We start from the raw sequence: 26,050 nt of genomic DNA on the forward strand, positions 1-26,050 counted from the left end.
ATGACTATTAAGGTAAATACATTGTTTGTTCTCTATTAAAATCTTTCATTTGCTAACTATCCCTATCAGTAGTTAGTGCCTTCCGTAGATTGAATCTTTTATTTAGCTGGCAGTAGTGGCGATCGCTGTATTGCAGTAGTTCGAGTAACCAAGATTTTTGTGAGGTAAGTGGTTTGTGAAAGGTATAGGTTAATGTTAGTCAGGGCCATTCTTTTGTAGGGATTATTGAAAGTCAGATTGCATTGCGCTAAAAATATTGTGTGTCCGTTTTAGCACAGTCGTGTATAATTTTTCTAAAGGGACGTTTCAAAGCGTAGTGTAAGTAGTCTCTTCACTAGTCTTGTTACATTTCGTAAGTGTTCTGGTTTGCATTATCAACAACTTTATTTTCGTCAGAGTTCCAGCTGGAGTTATCCATAATTGTACTCGTTATGTATTTAGCTAAATTTACAGCCTTTAGATTTGTGTTATTTATTATGTAAACGAAATTTAGCGGACTATAAATCTGAGCCGGCTGTTGTGGCAGAGCGCTTCTAGGCGCTTCAGTCTGGAACTGCACTGCTGCCACGGTCGTAGGTTCGAATCCTTCCTCGGGCATGGATGCGTGTAATGTCCTTAGTTTAGTTAGGTTTAAGTAGTTCTAAGTCTAGGGGATTGATGACTCCAGATGTAAAGTCCCATAGTGCTTAGAACCATTTGAACCATTTTTTAACAATGGTGTTTTGAAGTGTTCCATGTGAATGATGAATGAACCATTCGGCAACGAACCCTGGCAGTTTCGTGACGAGATTCACGATTTTTGTCATAACTTGCTTCGAAGCCGGACACACTGACAGCTATAATTCAACTTTTGCAGAGGAAACACCAAGTACAAAAACCTGAAAAGCGGATATTTTTCCCCTGCTTAAAAATAATAATTTTAAGCACCGTGTAAATGAGCCTCGAGCCGATCTTCTGCAGCTCCTGATTTTATACTGTACAAGTCACGTGGCAGAACGTACAAACTTGATTCTTTTTGTACGTTAATGGGATCACACAGTTTTGCGTTTACCCACGTGTCGCTGTCATTGTCACCCCATGAAATTAATTTGGGCAAAGGGTTTAAGGCCATATGGGAGAAAAAACAAAACATTCAAGATAACATGCAGTGAATAGCTTCTGCATGAAGCAATAGACAATGCAATAGACAACATCCCACATGTAGCATGGGCACAGACTGTGTAGCCTGCTGAAAATCTTCGGAAAGAAGAATTTCACAGGGAAGTGATGATGGATATATGCCTGGAACCTATCATCGTAAATTTAAAATCAGATTGTTTGGAAATAGACTCAAGTAGAAGTGACGATGGTATTACGATGTAGACTCTGGAATAAAGTAATAATATTTCTTAGTATTACAGACTAGTGGTTTAAAAAATGTGTTTGTCAACATATCAGTTGCATACATAATAATGAGAACTTGCTAGTCTTTTTTATTAGGAATTCGTACTCTTTTAATTATGGAGACTATAATATTCAACATATTGCCCCCACCATGCTGTACACCGTTGTCATTTTGCAGGCACTACCTGGATAAGACACTAAAATGACAGTAACTGTTACTTGTTGAGATATCGGTGGTTTACGACGTTATCGGTCAGATTCTCTGGAACTATTCGCAGATAACTGTTACTTGTTTGCTTGTTCAATGAAATATAAATGTGCTCTCACTGCTACATCGAAGGTGTTAGTTTACACTCATAATACCCGTTAACAACGAAAACTATGACAACTTACTGACCATTTTTACGATAGTCTTTTACATTAGTCTTTTCTACCACTAATGTAATGTCGTTTTGACGAAAATTGTACTTCATGTCTTCACAAAGCTATGCCATCTGTTTTCGTCTCCCGACGTCAAGCAGAGTAAATCTGTGGAGCAATGAACTTGGCTTAATGACGTGGATTAATATTTCTCTCGTGACAATTGATCGAAATTCGTTTTTAATGTTTATTATTCCTCTAATAGATTTGAACGTATAATACAATGTACAGTAGACAAAGGAGCCTGACTGTTATCCATAGCAATGCAGTTCGGCAACGTGGACTTGCCTAGCAACATTCTAACGGATAATTATTCAAGTGGAGTAGGCGCGTCTCTCAGCCATTCTGCCAAGTCAATAACAACCTTAAACTTTGTATAGAAATATCATTAGCGAATCCTATCCTTGAGAGGTAACTTCACATTCAGAAAAGAACCAGGGAATAACGTGTTCAGTTCATAACTAAAAGAGCCATTGTGATATCTCAGAATTTTAGCAAAATAAATAATAATTTTTCTTAGTTTCATGTTTTTCTTACACTAACTAGCACTACTGCAGTACCCAAGTATCCCAGTAGTTACGTAAGAAATTTTGTGAATTTTTGTGTTATTTCCTTACAGTGGACGACTCTAGAAGATATTTATTGCTGAAAGTTTTTCAAGCATTTTTCTTCAGAACGTTAGAAGCATCTGTCTGACTTCTGTAGTAGTGGGGGGCGGGGGGTGGAGATTGCATCTTGCAGGAGCCACAGGGTAAAGGGTACATTTCAGATTAATCCGTTGCAGAGAATGACAGAATAGAACTTACACGCTCAGAAGAGGTTTAACTGGCACTGACACCCTTCTACCCAAGAAACCACCGCCATTGCTACTTCAGTTAGAGAGTTCACCTATCCTCCAGTCTCGTTCCAACCAGACACAAAAATTAAAATATCAGCCGTTTTCGATACAGTAACGCTCCATTCAAGTGACTAATCCTCTAATAATCCCATAGAACATTGTTCAGTCATACCCTGCTTTATGTGACACACACTTCCATTCCCAAGGCAGGATTCGAACCTGCGACCGTAGCAGCCGCGTGGTTCCAAACTGAAGCACCTAGAACCGCTCTGCCACAGCGGCCGGTTCACCGCTGTTAAAACTACCCATTTGTGTTACAGGTTCCTTGCGGTTCGATGCCTTCCAAGCGACACGAAACCAACTGTTTCTACAGTTCCTACAGCTCTGACACTTTCCATTACAATTCTCTTACAGTGCTGACGTCACATGTTTCTTGAACATGTTCTTGTGTTTTCCAATGTGAGCAGTAGGAGACCAGATTTTCAATTCACGTTTGAAAAAGTTATAAATGCCCTAAATTAATCGCCTTGCCTGCTTCTAGAAGCACTTCACATTTATTGCTGTCACCTGACTTTATTTTTAATCTCACTTAAACATTTACAAGATACACATTCACGACAATGGTGATGCAAGAAAAAAAAGGAAAAAAAAAGAAAACAACTTATAGTTGACTGAATAATTCGGTTGTCGCGAAGTGTGGCAACAATGCAGCATGTACTAGCGAGATTTTCGCTCTCTAGCTGTAACTCTCCGGTAGCCGCTCGGAAAGAGAATAAATATAATTCGCCGCCAGTGGCTAGTGTAGGGAGATGCGCAGAACGGCTGAAAACTGGGCCACCTTCTTACATGACGCTAACAAGTGTGAGAGTGATTACAATTCCTCCATTAGTCGTACAGAAACATAAGGATAATTTATACCACAATTCTGTGATTTCTCCCTGTGATCCCGTTGAATTCATTATGGAAAATGAGCAAAAGAGACAAGCAGGTTTTCATGGACCTGAATCAGATTTTCGGTCGTAATTATATCGCTATAACCAAAAGAATCACGAATCCAATCGTTCTCGTGTGCTGGTTGAGGTTTTCAATCCGTTTCCTTCCCCTTGTGTAACCTGGCTGCCTGGATCATATAGACATAGACATGAACTCCACCTGACACTCTATTATAGCCGATGCAGTTCATTTAATATCCCGTATAGCCTTGAAGGGCAGGGGTCCGCATTGCTGGGAACCAGGTTTTCTGGAGGCCAATGCAAAAAGCATGTGTAAAGCTTAACAGTTGCCGTAGCTCATCCTGGTGATGGAAAAAACCACAGCAATTCCACTGGAGGATGACATTATTGTAAAGGTGGGAAGGCATGAAGCATGCAAGGAGGCTAGTTATACCTCAGGGTCACCTGTCGTCACCGAGTGAGTATTTGTATCCATTCCTATTGTGGATGAGGCATCAGTGAGATCCAGGTCCTCAGGGTTCACTGAGAACTCCACCTCATCTGCAGGTGCAGAATTGGTAGGGACTGGTGGTGTAGATGCCACTGGAGGATCCATTTTCTTAGCAGACTTCTTTGTTTGCTTGCCCTGCCGCTTCTCTTTAGGGGCTTGCTGGGAGGACTTCTCTGAAGTAACTTCAGGCATGGAGGAAGACCGTGACGCTCTTTGCGGAGAGCAGCACTCCCCTGCTCACTAGACTGCGCAGTACTCCAAAAGGGGTGGAAAATCATGAAGTACATGACCCTGAACCGGTTGACTTACCAAGACGTTAAATGTAAATTTGAACGTTACACCCGATTCAGTTCACATTCACATATGCTGCACCTACATTATCATCACCATGAAAAGTACCGGTCATATCGCACTCTATGCCACAAACAGTGGGGCCTTCGGGCCTCCAGAATACATCTGCGCCCTTGGTGGTAGGGGGAAAATCTCCTTCTGTTGCTACCAAAGTACCTACTTTGGGAGCACGGGCCCCCCAAACGCAAGGGACATCGGCCCCCTCCCCCCAGCCAGAGAACCACGAGCCTCCTCCGGCTCCTCTCATACAGAAGGTGTCCCTTGGGACCCTCTCTCCAAAAGCCTCTACTAATTCCACAGCGGAAACTAGCCAGTGGTTAAAGGAGCCAAAAGCTGCTGGACAAGTCAAGTTCTCCGGATTGTATAGGTTTGCGTTTTCAGACAATCCAGACTCCAGTTGGTGCTATATAGACACAATTCCAGCAATATTTTTACACTACAGCATATGTTACCTAAGAACCACAGTTGCTTAATGAACAATCACAAACTTGGTTTGCCATTGTACACTCTGTCCTTTAGACTCACAAAGTAATCGATGGTACTACAAGGATGTGCGCGATGAGGGCCCGAATTGTTTTCCACGAAGACGAATGCCTCACCAATATGCTGCCGATATGGTAGCCCTATCGGTCGGAGCATGGCATTCACGTACCATACAGCCGTTCCGGCGCCTTCTATGACTACCAGCGGCGTACATCGGCCCCAAATAATGCCACCCTAAACAACAGGGAACCTTCACATTGCTGCAACCGCTGGACAGTGTGTCTGAGGCGTTCGACCTGACAAGGTTGCCTCGAAACACTTCTCCAACGATTGTCTGGTTAAAGGCATATGCGACACTCATTGGTGAAGAGAAAGTGATATCAATCCTGAGCGGTCCATTCGAGATTTTTTGGGCCGATCTGTACCTCGCTGCAAGGTGTTGCAAAGATGGATCTCGCCATGGTCGTCGGAGTGAAGTTGCTCATCGTGCATCATATTGCCCACAATTTTAGTCGTAACGCGATGTCCTGTATTGCAAGATGCCACGTGTGGAAGGGAGAAAGAGACGTGAATTTTTTTTGATTCTATAAATGAAATGCAAGGAGTGATGTTCAACATATAAGTGGTTTATTCAGTGAATCTGCATTAAATTGTATATGCAATAATTATTGAAATTTTATCAAATTCATTAAACATTCACTTACAAATTATTCTCAAATAATGATAAACAAAAATAAAAAAAGTTTGGGTCGCCAGATACTGTAGAAAGCATAAAAAAAGGACAAATAGAATTGAATTGACACCAAGAGCTCACAACAAGTGAATTACATAAGGTGCCTGCCTGGTATTTGCCTTTTAACTTGAGCATTGTATGACTTCATTCTAATTTAATATATAAATAAATTACACGAGACGGTTTGACCTGGTGTAATAAATGAGGAAGGAATAAAAAAACAAAAAACAGCTGAACAATGACTCTCTTAGCGGGCAAACGGTGAATTCTGTGCCTTGCGTCTTTATGAGCATCTAACACATTGCAAGGAAATTGAAGAAAGCGAAAGAAGAATGCACAGCTAGAAAAGCGGGTGTTTTCTGTATTACCACGTTCATAGCGTGGTTGGCGTGTTGGTGGAGTCTGCTGCATCAAGACTCAGCCGGTGACGTAGTTGATAGCGTCTAACATGCCCTACGCTGAAAATAGTGACCGAAACCTGCTACTGGAAATTATCATCACTGGACGACGGTATGTGTCCATCTGCAAGTGCAAACCTACGTGAAACTGCATTAAACAAAGCTCAAAACTGTTCTAAGAGTACTAACCTCATCGGACATGTAGTAAATGAAAACGTAATCCTTGGTTAAGGTCTTGATAACGCGCACAGTGAGTGAAGCTCGCCTACTTGGATCTAACAAACTTCTCTCTCTACGCTGTGTGCGACGAGTGCAAAGTGCATCGCCTCATGACAAGCGATAAGAGAATCCTGGCGACTTATTGGAAGTAGTCAAGAGTGAGCTCCTGCCTCCTCAGATGCAATATTCGGAATCCCTAACAGTAGTGCGCCCCTCGCACTTGGAGAGAGAGAGCAGCTCCCCTGCAACGTTTTGTCTCCGCCCTTCCGCAAATTACGTAGCTCGTCCTATTTTTCAAAGCGAACATGAGATTCTTGCCATTGAAGAAGCCCGTTTCAAAATTTCCTACCTCCTTGCCGTCGCATTCCGCGAAGAAAAGAGAGCGATACCCTGTGTGAGACAGAGTATACAAAAAAACCAAGACTTCTCCTTTGAGTATTGCCACTACGTTCCCAGGTGTTCTGGTCGCGGGAAACGGCCAAAATTTCCCGGGCCACTTGAGATTTTTGGACACCCAAGTCGTGTTGTAGCTATTCAACTCGCCGCTCTGTGCGCGTTACCTTTAATTGTGACAAAACTGTGTTTCACTCTAAGTTTGTAGTGTACACATACGAATGTCCACGGCTTCCCTTGGCAGCGCGTTGATGTATGCAGCGTCTTCGCCTGCCTCTAATCCTGTGTGGGGGCCTGCCCTCTGTGAAGCGTGACGACATAGGCGCGCGACCTCCGCTCTCCCGTGGGAGCACTACCTGTGTCCACCTGGTCGCCGGCCTTCGCAGCTAGGAACGCACCAGAAGAATTCTTTTCATGCACAAAAAGTACCAAGTTTGCAAAGAGAAGGACCATGGCCCTTTACCGATGCTTAATGACACAATAACTCACCTCCATCACATTTCATATATTGCAATAAACTAATGACTTAGTTTAAAGGCAATTATCTCCATTAATTATAAACATTAAAAGGTTTGACGCTTTTCAGTATCTGCACTAAAAGCACTATTCAAGACGGCGGCGTTGCTGTCAGGGTTCCTCCGAGCCATAATCCGTATGTAGCAGTCACCCACTGTAGCAGTAGCCATTGGGTGGGCTGAGCGAGGCATGTCATTGACAATTTCTGTCTCTCTGTATCTCTTCCTTGCCGGAACAACAACTCTTTGGTTCACTCCGAGACACCTGGTCACTTCCCTTGTTGAGAGCGCTTCCTGGCACAAAATAACAATGCGGACGCGATCGAACCACGGTATTGAACGTCTAGGCATGGTCGAACTACAGGCAACACAAGCTGTGTATTTCCTTACTGGTGGAGTGACTGGGACTGACCGGCTGTTGGGTCCCCTCCGTCTAGTAGGCGCTGCTCATGGAAAGGGTTTTTACATCTTTGGGTGGTTTTAGTGACATCTCTGAACAGTCAAAGGGACTGTATCCGTGATACAATATCCACAGTCAACGTCTACCTTCCGAAGTTCTGGGAACGGGGTCATGAAAAACTTTTTTGATGTATGGACATTACTATGTAACATCATCAGCAAAGTAATTCTGTCACCACCTGCCTTTGGAAGTTCGCAACAGCTACGGCAGCTTCATTGAAAATCAACTCAGATTTGAAATCATTTCCCTTCATTCAGCGTGTCAAGCCATCTTGGTTGCTGCAGGAGCAGGAAGATGAGGACGATGAAGCACAGCAACTGGACGATTATACATCTAAATCTGCATCAACTTAATTGTCTGCGTCGTCGCAATACGATGTCTCAACAGTATCACTACGTAACGACAATAGCGTACATACCCATTCTCGCTATCGCCGTCACCCCCCTCCCCCTCAACCCTCCTCCACCCCCCCCCCCCCCCGCCAACCCACCTTTCCTGCAACGGTCAACTCGGGATTAATAACACATCCATGTACCCTATCTTCTGTGTTCCGCACTGGAAACGGTGTGTGTGTGTGTGGGGGGGGGGGGGGGCGGAGGGTAAGGGACAAGGAAGGCTATGTGGCGACACAGACTTGCAGAGGTGGGTATAGCTAGCAAAATTGATCCGTAACAACAACATATGCGTGTAATATCTGCGGTTTTGTTATCGGTCTTTGTTACTTTTTGGTTTATCTGTGTTAACCAGTGTCCTGTATCATGTGATCATTCATGTTACTAAAGCGGTTACTGTAATGAAATCAGTCTGTTCACTTAATTCCATATGCTTACCATCACGAAAAAAAACACAAATCTTCGCGTCGATGGGGGATTCCTAGAATTACTAGGATACATTTCCAAAGAAACAGTAAGCTGCACCGTTTTCCTGAGAGTACAGATCGTATACTAATATCTGTAGGCGAACAAATATTAGTCTGCATTGTCGGACGGTAGATTTATTTGTACAGGGTGGTTCATTGATAGTGACAGGGCCAAATATCTCACGAAATAAGCATCAAACGAAAAAAACTACAAAGAACGAAACTCGTCTAGTTGAAGGGGGAAATCAGATGGCGCCATGGTTAGCCCGCTCGATGGCGCTGCCATAGGTCAAACGGATATCAACAGCGTTTTTTTAAAATAGGAATCCCCATTTTTTAACATATTCGTGTAGTACGTAAATAAATATGAATGTTTTACTTGGATCACTTTTTCCCCTTAGTGATAGATGGCACTGTAATAGTCACAAACGTTTAAGTTCGTGGTGTCACGTAACATTCCGCCAGTGCAGACGGTATTTGCTTCGTGATACATTACACGTGTTAAAATGGACCGTTTATCAACTGTGGAAAAGGTGGATATCGTGTTGATGTATGGTTATTGTGATCAAAATGCCCAACGGGCGTGTGCTATCTATGCTGCTCGGTTTCCTGGACGACATCATCCAAGTGTCCCGACCGTTCGCCGTATAATTACATCATTTAAGCAAAACAGGAAATGTTCTGCCACATGTGACACGTCAACCACGACCTGCAACAAATGATGATGCCGAAGTAGGTGTTTTAGCCGCTCTCGCGGCTAATCCGCACGTCAGTAGTAGACAAATTGCGCGAGAATCGGGTATCTCAAAAACGTCGGTGTTGAGAATGCTACATCAACATCGATAGCACCCGTACCGTATTTCTATGCACCAGGAGTTGCATGGCGACGACTTTGAACGTCGTGTGCAGTTCTGCCACTGGGCACAAGAGACAGGACGATGACAGATTTTTTGCACGCGATCTATTTAGCGACGAAGCATCTTTCACCAACAGCGGTAAAGTAAACCGGCATAATATGCACTATTGGGCAACGGAAAGTCCACGATGGCTGACCATGGCGAATTAATTTATGGTCCGGCATTATAGGAGGAAGGATAATTGGGCCTCATTTTATCGATGGCAATCTAAATGGTGTAATGTATGCTGATTTCCTACGTAATGTTCTACCGATGTTACTGCAAGATATTTCACTGCATGATAGAATGGCGATGTACTTCCAACATGATGGATGTCCGGCACATAGCTCGCGTGCGGTTGAACCGGTATGCAATAGCATATTTCATGACAGGTGCATTGGTCGTCGAAGCATTATACCACGGCCCGCATGTTCACCGGATCTGACGTCCCCGGGTTTCTTTCTGTGGGGAAAGTTGTAGGATATTTGCTATTGTGATCCACCGACAACGCCTAACAAAATGCGTCAGTGCATTGTCAATGCACGTGCGAACATTACGGAAGGCGAATTACTCGCTGTTGACAGGAATGTCGTTACACGTATTGCCAAATGCATTGAGGTTGACGGACATCATTTTGAGCATTTATTGCATTGGAACAACCGAAATAAAATGTTCAATGTATTTTAATAACTGTTCGTCTAAAACTGTGAGCCATATGTTTGTGACTATTACAGCGCCATCTATCACAAAGCGAAAAAAGTGGTCCAAATAAAACATTCATATTTATTTACGTACTACACGAATATGTAATAAAAATGGGGGTTCCTATTTTTTAAAAAACGCAGTTGATGTCCGTTTGGCCTATGGCAGCGCCATCTGGTTTCCCCCTTCAAGCTAGGGAAGCTTCGTTCTTTGATGTTTTTTCGTTTGATGCTTATTTCGTGAGATATTTGGCCCGGTGACGATCAATGGACCACCCTTTATACCGACAGCGAGGGACAATGACATTGATGTTAAGGGGTCCATTTCATCGCACATTAACAACCCCCTCTCCGTCCTGAACCCGCCACACACGCCGCGCACCCCAACACACACACACACACCTGACTGAACGCAACCTGTTGGCAAACAGAATTCATGAGATTTTCCAGGTATTCATATACTACTGTCGGTGAGTAGCAATGTGTACAAACACAATTCAGTTGAGATTTTTGCCAAGAGCTTCCAATGAAAATGTTACTGCCGCTATAGTAACGTTTCTATAATGTGACATAGCCTGGGACTTCGCAGTGCCACCGAAAACGGTTGTGACTGGTGCAGCTACTCACACCTTTATGTTGTTCAGTACTCTACTTACTGCATACGACACTGCAGTGCCCTATGTGGTGGGCGACAACGAGCAGACAATGGTGAATTACCCCGGCATCGCAGATTTGTACATCTTGCTTCAGACTGTCACTTTTATGGCAAACACGTGTTGTAGTGACATCTCAGTCAGCTGACATGGCAAACTGTTTCATTTTTAATGTTTCACTTTTACCAATGTTGCAGGTGTATGTAATTACGCAGCTCATTAGTGAACGTAAGCTGTATATAAGTCTGCCGCATTCCGAAATTTCCTACCCAAGAGAAAATGAAAACTAGACGAAGTAGGCGACCAATGGCCTTGCCGCAGTGGTAACACCGGTTCCCGACAGATGAGCGAAGTCAAGCGCTGTTGGGCTGGGCTAGCACTTGGATGGGTGACCATCCGGTCTGCCGAGCGCTGTTGGCAAGCGGGGTACACTCAGCGCTTGTGAGGCTAACTGAGGAGCTACTTGATTGAGAAGTAGCGGCTTCGGTCTCGGAAACTTACATACGGCCGGGAGAGCGGTGTGCTGACCACATACCCCTCCATATCTGCATCCAGTGACGCCTATACGCTGAGGATGACACTGCGGCCGGTCGGTACCGTTGGGTCTTAATGGCCTATTCGGACGGTGTTTAGTTTAAATGATTTAAGGGGCGTCTTCTGAATCTCTGACACCAAACACAAGTAAAACACGAAAAAACTTCATCCCAAAATGTCTCCAACGATGAACATCTCAAATTAGTTTAAACTGCTTATCTTACTTACATGAAAAAGAAAGGCGAGGTTTCTGTATGTTTCTTTTTGAATTCCAAGCCAAACCAAAATACGTATTACGAGCTTGCCCCATTGTCAGATAAGGGTAAAAAGTTCACGATCTTTAGTCAGATATCGATTACGTAACATGTATCTGTGAAATATATCAACGTAGAAACCAACAGCAGGAATGGTCTTTGTGCATGATGGCTGAAACTGACCAGGGAAATACTGCACACATACTACTCATACAGTCTAGCGGATCAGAGTAAAGTAGAAAGATAATAATGAAAAACAAAAGCGTGTAGTACGGATTTCTTTAGCAATTACACGTCCAGTATTGATTCGTCTTAAATCTAGATTGATTGTGAACGGTGATAACATCACTGAGCGCCTCCTCGATAGCTGACGTGTTCGGCTAAGCGTTCCCGCAGAACTAGGTGGCTAGAATGTGGTTCTCTGTCCCGTTTTTCTGATCATTCCAGCCGTCTCCAAAGGCGATCTAATATCTGTCAAACAGCAAACAAAGTGCATGTAAATTGTGTAGACTTGATATAAATAAAATATCAGCTAATAGTATCCTTTTTTTTTTAAAAACAAGTAATTTTTTTATTCAATAGACCGGTTTTCTTATCTTTTCAGGCTCATCTTTCGATGGCTCATAGGCGGTTATATGACTATTACATAGTGTAATGGTGGATGCTGGCTTGCGAGCTAATGGGCACCCAGAATTACTCTACGAAGTAGTGTGGACACCAGCAGAAGAAGAGCGTGAAAATGGTCGAAAACCGGTTTATAGAATTGCACATATGCTCCTACTGTTTTTTAAAAAAGTGACTGCGTGCATTTTCCTGTACTGATATTACATAAACAGTCATTGGTAGTTTCACATCCGTATTGGATAGGCTTCATATACTCTTGGCCTACTAAGACCATTAGCAGTGTAGCGAGTCTTAATGTTATACTGAGGAATAACGAAATACGCGAGAATAACTTTGGAAGTAGTTATAAGAGCGTCATATTGTCTATACTATAAACACAGAACTGCAAAAGAATTGAGATAGCACCACATCATTCGTGGCTTGATCCAGACTGGTTTTTAATTTCCACCTTACGTGTTTTAGTGACTGCTGTTGTGCTGCTAGTTGATAGAAGATCTATTGTCTTGATATCGTGTCTGGTTAAGGTTATTACTTCTTTATTTTCCAAATAAGGGCAGATTTTCTAATTTTATTGTAATATTGGAAGACCCAATACAGAAATAATGATAATAATAATAATAATAATAATAATAATAATAATAATAATAATAATTTAGACATCGTACATATTACCCTCACTTGTGGGTCCCTCAATAGAAGTTCAGAATCCTATTTATCTTAAAGGAAGTTATCGGCGTTATTTCCCACTGCTGGCGGTTCTTTACAGTTAATCTTCTGTATTCTCAGTAGCCATTCCCTTTAGTAGCCATTCGCTGAGTCCAATGAAAAAGATATTAGCAATCTCCCTCCGCTTAAAGTATCTTCGTTAATTAGTCAGTAACATTAATTTCTGTCTGGAGGCAGGAATCCTCTCCCACTATCAGCTTGGTTTAATGTTTCAGTCAGCGATAGTGGCCGTACATGGACACCCACAAGTTTTCGTGCTTCCAAAAAAAATTATATTGAGCCAATCCTGGATTCCCTTACGAGATTCACACAGCAATTACTACTGACCTCCTTTGAGTCAAGCGCATGGGCTCATATTTTACTATCCCCTTGAAGACCCCTATCGTTTTAGAAAGTTTTAATTATGCTGCTTCTCACAATGTGTGTTTCAACTTGCCACGCTCGGTCTCTTGTCATCTGGCCCTCGTGGGGGCACTGAGCTCCCATCGTGCAGATTACACCATCTTGGGACTCTCCCATTTAGTGTAATGCTGGCTGTTTACTCTTGTAGCCCTCGCATACTCAGAGTCAGCCAGATGACTCATCTCCCAGAGAAATTACACATGACTATGAATTCATTAAAGTCTTTTTTTAAATTAACATGCGGAGGTGAAACCTATGTGTAAGTCTTCTGTCAGCTTTTATTTGGTTATACACAGCCAAAATTAATAGTACACCCTTTTAGAAGTTTCCAATTCACTCAAGATTTATAGTTGCAAGGGTGCATATCTGTCGTGGGATACGTCATTCCACATCTGATCGACCTCTTCAAGTACTTCTGTAAGAGTTGCTCACTGACAAATGAAACGAGCCACTTCTAGTCCCATCATATCCCACACGTGCTCTACTGGAGACAGGTCTGGAGATCGTGCCGGCTAGGGGAGTTGCTGCAACTCTTACAGAGCACGTTGAGTTTCACGTGCAGTGTGCGGGCGATCATTATCCTGTTGGAGCAACACGTGACCTTCCAGTAGCTGGAGAGACAGAAGAACAAGGCTAACAACATTTTGCACGTACTGAGTAGTGGTGAGTACTTGTTGCCGTCCCCTCCACAAACATCACAGGTGAACGGGAACTGTAGCTTATCAAGGCCCAGACCATAAGGCCTGTGATATGTCCAATGTGTCTTGGACCAATGCACTTCATGAGGCAGCGCTCACCAGATCTAAGTCGCAAGTGCACAGGACCTTCACTTCCACGCAGGTAGAATGTGCTTTCATCGCACCATTCCATCTTCCAAATGACTCTCTGACAGCACCAGTAGAGACGTGCACGTCGATGCTGCGGCGCGAGTGGGAGAAGGGCTAAAGGTGGGCGTGCCCGCAGTCCCATTTCCAATAACCAGTTCGCAAAACTCCTGGGCTCATAAGGCTTCTTATCTGTGCTGTGGTAGCTGTACGATCTGTGACTGTTGGCCTTGCAATACGATTATCCAGGCGGGCGTCTGTGCTGCATGGGCGTCCTGAACCTCGTCTATTGGTGCGAGAATGTTCACGTGATCGCTGACAACTCCATCGTTGCACATCAGAAGCAACACGTCCAACTTATGTGACAAGGACCATCCTGACACTTGGGTAAAGCAATTTCGTCTGGGAGATTTTAATCAGTTCCTTTTGGTCGTAAGGCACTTTCATAAACCCACATCTCAGTAATTTTTTAAAATATTGTTTCAGATATTGGTATTGTGACTCGGCATAAAGTTCCATACTTAAGAGGGTAAATTTTACATGCTGTTGCTTGCCTTTTGCCCAGTACTCACTTTAAATTCACACTACCATTACTAATACGGCTGGCACCGGACTGCAATTACTTGCTTATTTTCTGATTCTCTCTCTTTCTGATAGGTAGAAGAACAAAATTTCCTTTATACTCCACAGACCACGCCCTCGGCAGTCCATCTTTAAACTGTTAAATCCTAATTTTTGGACGGAGACCGAACGGTCAGAGAATAATATGTGTATTTACACAGTAACGAAGTACTTTCTTTTCAGAATGAGATTTTCACTCTGCACCAGAGTGTGCGCTGATATGAAACTTCCTGGAAGAGTTGTCTTGTCTGGTCTTGTCTTCTTCAATTTCCTTTTACCCCATTCCGGCTGGTGTTAACGGCTGTACCAGTGGACATGATTATTGAACCCGCTGTGTGTATGAGAGTCTGACACTCACCTGACACTATTCTTCCTGCTCTTTTCATATATCCTGAGCTAATACTATGTTCTCTTTATTTGAATAACTCATCCAATGCTTCTCGGTTTCTACGATTAATGTGAGCGTGAATTTCTTTGAGCTGAAATATGAATGTAATTTCTTAATGGCCGTTGAGATTAGTCGGGACAGGTCTGTCTGAAGATGAGCCACTGTTCCGCGGCAGCTCTTCCACGGTAGTGGCTAACCTCCAGCTTAGCTTTCTACTTTACTGAATTTATCCTGAACCTTCAGTCGTTTAACCTCCTCTTCCACGTTCTTATCTCCCATGGTTTCAGCTCAACGCTACTTTTTATAGCATCCACTATTTTCTGCCCTATTTTTGCAAAATTTTCCTTCATCCTTTCTACTGATGTCCGTTTTCCAAAACTATGGTTCCCAATTTCTTCTTCAGTATTTCCTTTTCTCTTTGCTATTTTTTGTCTATGTTTTTAAAACTTTCTACTGCCTTTCTGCGTTGCTGTTTACACCCCAACACCATCTCAGTAACAAAAGATTGAACATGAATTGGCGTTGGTATGGGAGGAGTTGGTGCACGATTCGTAACACTCTGTGTTAGTACCTCATGACCAGCTGCCTCAAGGTAGTCCGTATTCTATGTCATCGCCGCACTTACCTCACGTATCTCACACATAAATTCAATTTCCAGCTAGTACCGACTATTCTCTATGTTTCTCGATTCTACTTCTGTATCACCTGGCCCCCTGTATATTATTATTCTGATTTTCACTAGCCTCTGTTTGTTGCGTACTGTATTGCTGGAAATCCGCAGTTAACCCACATTCCTTTTTTTGAGAAAGAAAGCCTCCTTTCCTTCGTCATTCATCCTGAATAAACTGTATACGTGAGTGACGGTTATCTCTGACATGTCCTCGTGCTGACACAAACAAACTATTTCTTGCCATCCAGGAAGTTCTCTAACCCCATCTTACACACGAATATGTAATAAAACCCTTCCGAAAGCCCAAAATCAGATAAATAAGATCCCCATAAGCTTCATTGTTGAGGCACAGGACAACGACTGGGTATCCTTAACTCCTTCTTCTTCCTGAAAGAAGGTATAAATTTGAACAGTGCCAGCACCTTTACGTAATTTTTTGTACAAGACGTTAATTGTTATTATGAATGACTAACATTATTTTCTGGTTTTGGATTTTTAAATGAAACGGTTAAACTTTTTTGTCTCTGTACAACTGCACATCAGATGGTCGCAGTGAACGAAATATCATCAAAGATGTAAGATGATTGTATACGCCAAAAAATAGTCAATGTTCGCAAAATCGTGGCAGGGTCAGCAAATCTTATTTGGAGTTGCGACTGATCTTTAGACATATCCCTGAGATGCTATCAACGTTTGAACCTGATGACCCATGCAGTGAATAGATCATGCGAATAATTAAATAAAAGTTACGCAATGGATAAGGTATTTGAATTTTAACAGAGCTGGGCCAGTTATACACGAAATATGGGTAACATATCTGACAAAGATATTATGAGTAGGGTTTCACGTATCTATAGAATAAAGTTGTTTATTTTTATTTTCAGATGACCGGTTTCGGTCTTCTAACAGATGATCTTCAGATCTAACATTCTGCAAAGAGGAATAAAACATAAGGCTTCATTTACAAGCAAAACGGACTCTGAAGTCAAATATTGTGGTAAAAAAATGGCAGCTGATATACCCTTGATGACAGTAGGAACGCTACTGAACATGGTTCGGCTGCAGGTAGTTAAATACTGGAGCCCCGCCCAATGTCTCTGACATAGCGTCATTGGTAGGCAATGACCGTGAGACTTCATTACCTTGTGGAGATATACATGGACTTGACTTGCAGCCTTGAATAAATAGCACAAATAATTATAAATCGCACAGTGGTTCAAAAGGATTATTAAATGTATAGGATAGTATCCTCACACAGGTGGGTGGAAATGGGAAAAGTGATATTAGTGATGTAAACGAGTTGACTCCACGTTAAAACGGCAATGATTGCTGAATTAGCAAACATATTAAAGAAAAGACGCAGAAAAGTACATATGAGCAGCAGTTATCTTGCCTAAGTGCACACGTTGAATTCAGCTAGCTGACTGCATGATTCAATTCAGAAAAAACACTATTCGAAACCAATGACTTCGTAACCACCGAGTCACACGGTGCACGAGTTGCAACACTTGATTGAAGTTGCTCAAGAGCTCAACTGCAGAGAATAGCCACATATCTCTGAAAGTTACAAGTTTTGTCTCAGAGTGTGTTATTGGCTGAGAAATAGACACTCAAAGCGATCATCAGCTAAAACATTTTTTACTGGAGGCGCAAACGGAGACACAGTGTTTCTTCTCTGGAGGCCTGGCTCAAAGTGCGTATATGTTCGCCTTCTGAAAATCTAGCGGGTTCTGCCAGCGCCGGAGTCTCGTCATCCAACCGCTATGGTCCTTCGAATTCCGTCCAAAAATATATTCACTAAAATATTAGTAACACCCCTACTCATGAATAATGTGCTGTGATCAAGCAGTAACACACGATTCTTTACTGGAATGGGATGGAAAGAAGATACGCTCTCCCACTATGAGGTTGATTACACGTTTCGGCTAATGATAGCAGCTGGATGTACCACTCGCGAGTGTTCCTCAACGTTACGCATGTAATTTTAGTGAGCCAAACCTGGGCTATTTACACATAAATTACTGCTGATCTCCTTTGAGTCCTGCAGAGTAATCTCGCTTTGAGTGTCATATATTTTCCCATCCCATTGCAGATCCCCATTTTCATGCAAAGCGTTCTGTTCACTGCTTCTCACAATGCACCTTTTCATCTTGCCATGTTCAACCTCCTGTCCCCTGCTGAGGCCATAACCATGGCACCGAGCTCCTTTCCAAACCGTGCCCGTCACCTAGTGCATATCTGCTGGGACTCTGCCTTAAGGTGAAAAATGTTTCACGACTTGATTGCTGTGCTACCCTTCTGACCCTATTGTTCTCATTTACAATCGTTGGTGTTTGTTTCAGCTGCATGCATACTTTTTTGTGTAGCTTGTAATTTGAATTGAGTTGGTAAACTAATCTGAGTAGTTGGTTATTAATTAGTTTGCGAGACAGATTTGGGAAAAGCTATACAGTAACAGTATCATTAGTAAAATCGAAAATCATGTCGCACCATGCAATTACCTTAGAGTGTTAATTGATTAAATACATGGCTTCAGTACTTATTCTATCAAGTATTGTCAGTGCAAATTAATTAGCTTGAGTAGTTCCCTGTTTCAATAGTGTTGTGAACGATTTTGGGAGAATGCGGTACAAGTGGAGATTGTACAGATGTGTTGCTCAATTTAATAATTAATTTACTAAATATCAAAATACATCTGATGACAGAAAAGTGATACAGTTTCTGAAAGAATATATTCTTCTGTAGTACACAAAGATTCTTAAACGGAGGTCAAAACAAATTAAAACAACAAAATGTCTTCCATAATATAAAAAGAGTAAACAGTTGGCCTAAGGTACATAGCCCGAGAACAACATTAACAATTTACAATGCATTGTCCTCAGACAGCAACAGTGATAGTAATGGAGACAAACTCTGGCGTTGAACTTTGGATGCGAATAACGACCGTTACATTTAGCTAGCATTAGTTTCTTTGGGTTGAGGGTATTAAAGCACCAAACTACAGGGTCATCTGTCTCCTAGGATTAGGTACATAATGGACAACTACGCATTGGACTATTACTACTATCATCACCAGATAGCTTCCAGAGCAAGCTACTCACAACGCTCTATGAAACTACCTATACGTATTGTAGGATTGTGTTGATAATTTCTTATACATTGAAACATACGACTGCCATCTATAAAGAAGCACAACTTGCCACACACCAACCATGGAGAATATTGTTTGAAAAAAAAGACTTGTACAGAGCACAGTGTGCACCGTATGGAGCACAAAACAACGAGGGCGCAACAGTCAGCTGCTAAAGCACTCAGACAGTGCTCCCCTTGACGCAGCGAAGCCTGTTTCTGCACTTGCAATGGGATCTCACTCATCTGACTTTGAAATGACACCAGCAGCTTCAACTGACTGTAGTGTTCACACAGCAGCCGCGGAACATACTGACTACCAATCACTGCGACGTTTGTTTGGCAATACCACAGCGCGCCAGCTTCTCGTGGCCGTCAATTGGCCGTTCCCCGAACTCGCTGGCATGTCTCCGTGGAGCAACTAACTTCACTCCAACCACTCTTGAAATGGTCCAACGTAACGGACACCTCGGGTGCACTGCCATTTCGGCATATGGCAATGTGTCGCAGCCTTGCTTCGCCACTTCCATTCGCCACTTCCATCGCAGCAATGGCGTTGGTCACCGGAAAAGTACCGCACCAACCGCCCTCTCTCGGCTACAGCTTCAGAGTGACTCCTTGAAGACAGTGAAAACAACACACTACATTACTACCCCCCTCCAGAAAGAAAAAAGAAAAGCCCTAGCATTCTCCCACATAAGCAGAGGGAAACCTGCCACAACTGCAATACAACGAAAGAATAATTAACAAGCTGCAACGTAAAAAGCCGCACATACCTGTGTACAATATCAAATCATTGATCATAATATGATTTTAGTGACCGATGCGTACCTTGCCTTTCTTGTTGTGGATACAATGTCACAAACCCAACACTTTTGAAAGTCCACTTAAACAACTGAGTCTCAAGTGTTCTTCCACTATCCTGGACTCCACTCTGCTCAGCGTAATTTCTTATGTCTACCCGAGCTTCTAAACTTAACATTAGTTTCCATGTAATGTTCCACATTCTCTACCTAAACGGAATCCACCCCATCATTCCCATTGGACTAAAACTGGTACTTACATTGGTGAGTGCCATTCAAATTCAAACTCGACCACTCACATACTGGCTAGTGAGTGTGAAACCACACATAATTTACGGCGGTGACGGAGGTACCAGATTCTAATAGCCCACTTCTCGATAAGTTATTAATTTCATATCAGAAAAAAGTTTATCTCTGCCGATGATGGGCAGACGTGGTCTTAATTTGAGCCAGTACAGCAACGGAACCAACACACTTCAGTGCGTCCTCAGCAAACTGTCAAATAATGTTACCCCTCTTCTTACTTTGCTGTGAACAATGTCTCTGGGTGTATTTGTTCCGATCTGCTGTTCTAATGTATTCTAAAATGGTAGAATACAGCAATAAAAACCTCTCAGGAATGAAGTAAATAGCAAATGCAGGGCAGCCAAGGCGAAATGGCTTCACGAAAGATGTGAAGAAATGGAAAAAAGAGAGATCGGCGGAAGAAACGATTCAGCGTACAGAAAAACCAAAAAAACCTCGGGTAAAATTGTAAGAAAGTATGGTAACATTATAGAATGTAGCTGGAATTCCACCTTTAAACACAGAAAAGGGATCAGACAGGTGTAACGAGTACACTGAAGACCTCTACGACGGGCAGACTTGTCTGACAACATGTTAGAAGAAGAAGAAAATCGAATCGATAGGGATGACATATGGGTTCCAGTACTGGAGTCAGGATTGCAAACAGCTCTGGTAGACTTGAGATCAAAAACAGTAGATGATATGGAATGCATCGGAATTTCTAAAATCATTGTGTTGGGGGAGGGGTGGGGGGGGGGGGGGTGGGGGGTTTCACGGTGGCAACCAAACGATTATTCAAGCCTGGCGACGTGTCATTCAGATTATCGGTAAAATGTCATCCACGTTATTCCAAAGACAAGAAGTGCTTATAAGTACGAGAACTATTAGAAATAGGCTTAACAGCTTACGCATCCAAGCACCTGACTAGAATAATATACAGGAGAATGGAAAGGGAAATGTAGGTTCAGTTAGACGACAGGATCAGTTGGGCTTTAGGGAGGTAAAGGCACCAGAGGTGCAGTTCTCACGCTGCACTTGATAAAGGAAACGAGGTTAAAGGAAAATCAAAACACACACATAGCATTCGTCGCCCTAGGAAAAATATAATCAATGTAAAATGGGTTAAGATTGTTCGAAATTCTTAGAAAAATATGAGACACTTAATATACGATATGTACAAGAAACAAGAGGAAACTATAAAACAACAAAACTTAGAAAGAAGGGCTGGGGTTGAAAAGGGAGCAAGAGAGGAAAGTAGTCTTCGGCCCCTACTGTTCAGTCCATACATCAAAGGAGCAGTGACGGAAATGAAAGAAAAGCTCAAGAGAGGGATTAAAATTCAGGGTGAAAGATTATCAATGATAAGATTCGCTGATGACATTAGTATCGTCTGTAAAAGTGAAAAAGAATTACAATATGTGTTGAACGGAATGTTCAGTCTAACGAGTACAGAATATTGACTGAGAATAAAGCGGAAAAAGAGAAAGATAATGAGATGTAGCAGAAATGCGACTACTGACAAATTTAACATCATGAATGGGGATTACAAAGTAGACGAAGTTAAGATATACTGTTAGCTGAGAAGCAAAATTTCCCAAGACGGTCGAAGTAAGGAGGAAATAAACAGCAGACGAGCAGAGAAACCTACTGGTATCATACATTAGTCTTCACTTGAGGAGGAAATTTCTGACATTGTACGTTATGAGCACAGCATCGTATGGTAGCGAATCATGATCAATAGGAAAACCGGAAAACAAGAGAATCGAAGAATATCGAAAATCAGGTGGACTGGTAAGTTAAGGGCAAAATTCTCCGCCGGGTCGGCGAAGGAAGAAGGATCATACTGAAAACACTGACAAGAAGAAGGGACAGGATGGTAGGAGATGTGTTAATAAATCTTGGAAGTACCTTTATAGTGGTAGAGATAAATGTGGAGGGTAAAAATTTTAGGGGAGGATAGATATTTGAATACATTCTAGAGGTAACTGAGAATGTAGAGAAAGTAGGGTGGAAGATGAAGAAGTTAGCGTACGAGAGGAATTCGTTGCGGGCCGCATCAAACCGGACAGAAATTAATGAGGGAGAAAAAAGTGTGCCACCACTACAGCCAATTTCGCGAGCGTAATGTGATTCAGTTAAGTTCAGTTAACATGGCCCTTATAGGGCTACTTTTTGCACAGCCATTTGAGAACTCTTGCCTCTGTCTGTCTTTCAGCTGTGGTCCTCGCAATCGAACTTGCGAGGCTACTACTAGTGCATGGATATACTAACTGCAAAAGTTGGCCGTTCCACAATCCAAACATGTCCTTCTACTCTGTCAGCCAATCCGTATTGTATAAGACTGTAAGTGCTTCACAGTAGGAGGTATAGAATAAATAAAATATTTAATGTTCATTTTTAAAATGTTCTCGAGTGTTATCGAATGACCTGGAATGTTCTTGAGAAATTTACAGTGTTTTCGAGAGTCATCAAGATTCTATAATGTTCGCAACTGCTATGGAAAGTTTGAGAACTATTAGATGACTATGATAGAGATAGATCAAACACTGCATAAAGCGGAGTGTGACGTGCTCGGGTCAACACATTTTTAGATGTAAACATTGGGTTAAAGAGCAGAACAGAAGCAAACAAATAAAATCGTTTAGAAGTGAAATAGTAAGATTATAAATAAGTAAGAGAAGGAATTTGTGAATTCTGTAGAGTACTTAAACTTATTTTGAGTAATTCAAAGCGCTTGAGAATATTTATGAGCATGAAATGCTGACACATTTTAAGATTTTTATAGGTATGGTAGTGCCGGAAAGACAGAGAAAATATTCGCAATTTTCGTATTGAATCACAAAGACGAATGGAGGTATGAAAATATTCATTGGAAAAATGGATGAAATACGCAATTTTGCCGCTGCTAGAGAATTCAAAGGGGAAGCGTCACCTATATGTGGTGTGAATTGTGACATTAAATAGCTGTCATTATAACTGCCAGAAGTGGATCCAAAACACTTTTTCAAAAACATCAGCAATTGTTTCAAATAACAAGTTTTGGAACAACTGCGATAACTGAAGATGATGGATACAACCCATTGTTCAAGGTAGAGAGCCAAATGTATCATAAATTGGGATTATTGTTGTCAATTTAAAATGAAATACGAAGTATTTGAAAATTTTGCCTAATGGGAGGTGAAGAATACGCAAAGATCAACGATGTACAATTATCGCAAGCCTACGTGTGAAATAGTTGTCGGTAGGCACCTTTTCTCACTTACAAATCAAACAACCTGTCTGAATGGAAAAAATGGTCTCACAGAAGGTAATAATTCAAGCCAATCAAAGGCAAGTTGGTGAATAGCATGACATTTTAATGTACCCGAAATGGAAGAGGCTGTAGTCGTAATCATAGATGATGAATTCAATTTTAAGGTCATCGTAATTCAAAGCAGAAGGAATTAGTTGTAAAGGACTGTTGAAACAGACTGCAATAGCGAATGATGGAGATGTTGATAACGTGGAGCGTACCCAGTTTTGACACGCACCTTCACTGGCATGTTTGAATTTGAACAGCATCCATGGGCAATGTCAGAAAGCAAGATGAGCACATTCGCTTGTAACATTGACGTATAATTCGTAGTGGAGAGAAATCAAGGAAGTGTTACAGTCTGATGATTAATCTAGGGACGGAAGTGACATAATTGCATGTATATTTGGGTAAAGGTCACACGTTCGGTGATTATCAGTTGCTGGAGGTACTCGATCGAGTGGCACAAACAAGGACTGCCACACTCGTGCAGTTTAATTTACTTCGAGGAACAAATTCGTAATATTTAAACAGATAACATTACCACGGTTGAATACCCATGTCCGGAAGAAGGTCCTTTGGTTATAAAATGAACATCCACGCTGTGATTCAGGGACGACGTGAACCACTCAATTTGCAGTTACCCTGCAGGACGGAGATCATATGTTCTAAGCGGTATTCTACACCATTTTTAACAAATGAAAATTTATATCCCAAGTACACACTTTTAACAGGATAATTTACAGCAGAGATCGTAATAAAACGTAGCGTCGATGCTGCTGAAAAGGACTACCAGTGTCGTGTCATAAAACCTACTACTATCCAAGATGTTTTAAGCACACATCAACATATACTGTGTATAAATGTCTGAAGGGTAGCGAAATGGCCATCCCTCTAGTAACTAACGATAACCAAAACTAAGAGATAATACTATATTGAATGGAACGATATAACAATATCAGTAGAGCAACGTAGCACATATTAAGCTCACCGTCTGCACACGAAGCAAGGAGGAAATAAATAGCAGGCTATCAGATACTGTGGCCATTCTTGGCCAAAAGAAGTCTACTATATCGTTCTTAATTTGAGGAAGATATTTCTGAGACTGTAAGGTTAAAAACCATCTTTGTAAGTGAGTCATAGGCTGTAGGAAAACTGCAAAGGTGAAAATCTAAGGGTTTGAGTTGAGATGCTACAAAAGGATGTTTAAAGTTAGGATGACTGATGAGAAATGAGGAAATTCTCCGCAGAACAAGCGAGAACAGAGCATATTGGAAACGTTGATACGTAGAAGGAAGAGAATGATTACTTACGAAGACATGACGACATAATCTTCACGATACTTCGTGGAACTGTAGAGGTGAAACAGCGTGGGGCCGGCAGAGATTGAAACATATCCTACAAATAACTGAGTCGTTTGTTTCAAATGCTTCTCTGAGGTGAAGGTTCTGGCGCGCGCGCGCACATACACACACACACACACACACACACACACACACACACACACGCTCGAGCCCGCGTGCGGCACACGGACCCTTGGACAACCTCTCACAAAATCCTGTCAACTATCCCATCACTACTACTTTGACTCCTTTATTTAAATAGTACCAAAAAGACTCGTTTGTGAGAATACAGCTGTATCTAAGTTTTCGACTATGACGACGTGAAAATCCTGTCAACATAAGAAACAAATACCCCGTTAAAGAGTACGGTGATGCATCAGTGGCATGAATACAAACGGTTCATAGGAAAAATGCTAAATGTTTCCGTCCCCATCTACTATATGGGCCTATATCTTTCGGAATTCTTTGCACATAGTCGATTACACTTTTTAAACTAATTGAAACCCATGTAAGGGCCTTGTTCTTTAACAACATCATTTGGGAGCAGGCTTTGTGTTACGCTACACAAACAGCAACAACGGATTGTGACAACAAGAGCAGCTACGTCGCGTCGCGACGGGCAGAGCTGAATTATTTGGCAGCTCGCCGCGGTTAGTCGATCAGGCGAGAAATGCAAGCACTCTGGTGGCTTAGCGCCGGATGTGGGGATTTTTCCCAGTCCACAGAGTCCACGCTTGGCTGATTTGGTCGATTCCACTTAATGGCGGATATGATGGACAGTTGACAGATGTCAATATTTTCAACGAAGCTAAGTTACGGAACCTACAAACATGACACGGCAAAAAAAGTACAGCAGAAAAATTGCGAGAATGGAATGGGCACTTTGCAACATCTAGCATGCCTCTAAGATAAATATGAAAAAAACCTGAAATTATTTTAATTACGATATATTATAAAATTAATAACAACTGAAACACTGGAGGGATCTGATCATACGAGGTATAAAATGAACGCTCAGACGTTAGTAAACATAATATTAATGTACTTTTCAAGTCATGCGAATGTAAGGTGATATGTAAACGTGCCACTAATATAACACCTCCATAGCTGCACTTAGTATGATTAAGCCACGTGTTTCCTAACTCATCACCTATTGGGTACCCATAATTTAAAATTTAATGTGATTTACTTAATTATTTATAGCAATGGTCGTTAGTACAGCTGCATAAAACCGATTTGAATGTGTAAATTGTAATAAAGTAAATAAATAAAGGGAATATCAACTGTGTAGCACAAGGACACTCGTTCTTCAAACTGGCCATTTGTACGAATTTTATGTAATTTGTGCGACGGTTCTGAAATTTGTTAGTAACTTGTCTATTACAGTGTTCTTATTTGTTGTACTTTGTG

The sequence above is a fragment of the Schistocerca gregaria genome, chromosome 5 (genome assembly GCF_023897955.1).
Source record: "Schistocerca gregaria isolate iqSchGreg1 chromosome 5, iqSchGreg1.2, whole genome shotgun sequence".
Taxonomy (NCBI): Eukaryota; Metazoa; Arthropoda; class Insecta; order Orthoptera; family Acrididae; genus Schistocerca; species Schistocerca gregaria.